The sequence below is a fragment of the Penaeus monodon genome, chromosome 32 (assembly GCF_015228065.2).
Source record: "Penaeus monodon isolate SGIC_2016 chromosome 32, NSTDA_Pmon_1, whole genome shotgun sequence".
NCBI classification, from domain to species: domain Eukaryota; kingdom Metazoa; phylum Arthropoda; class Malacostraca; order Decapoda; family Penaeidae; genus Penaeus; species Penaeus monodon.
The window spans coordinates 7,227,870-7,228,120 of record NC_051417.1 but is presented as its reverse complement, the minus strand read 5'-3'; positions in this window follow the sequence as shown (position 1 = coordinate 7,228,120).

Here is a 251-nt window from a genome sequence, read left to right as displayed (position 1 = left end):
CATGCTCACCAGTCAGCATAGAGCACCACAATATCGGCCGAGTATTTGTCAGACTTCAGCATCAGTTTTGTGCTTCCTTGAGATTCCAATTTGTTTTCATTTTATTTGGTTGTTGACATGCCTCGATTTAAAATGCATCTTTTCATATGTTTAATGTAATTTCAGCATTTCTTGTGCTTACTGCATTGTATACTTAACGGCATATTCTTTAGTCTTCTCCTACAAAACAAAGGAATAGTCACAAGATCCAG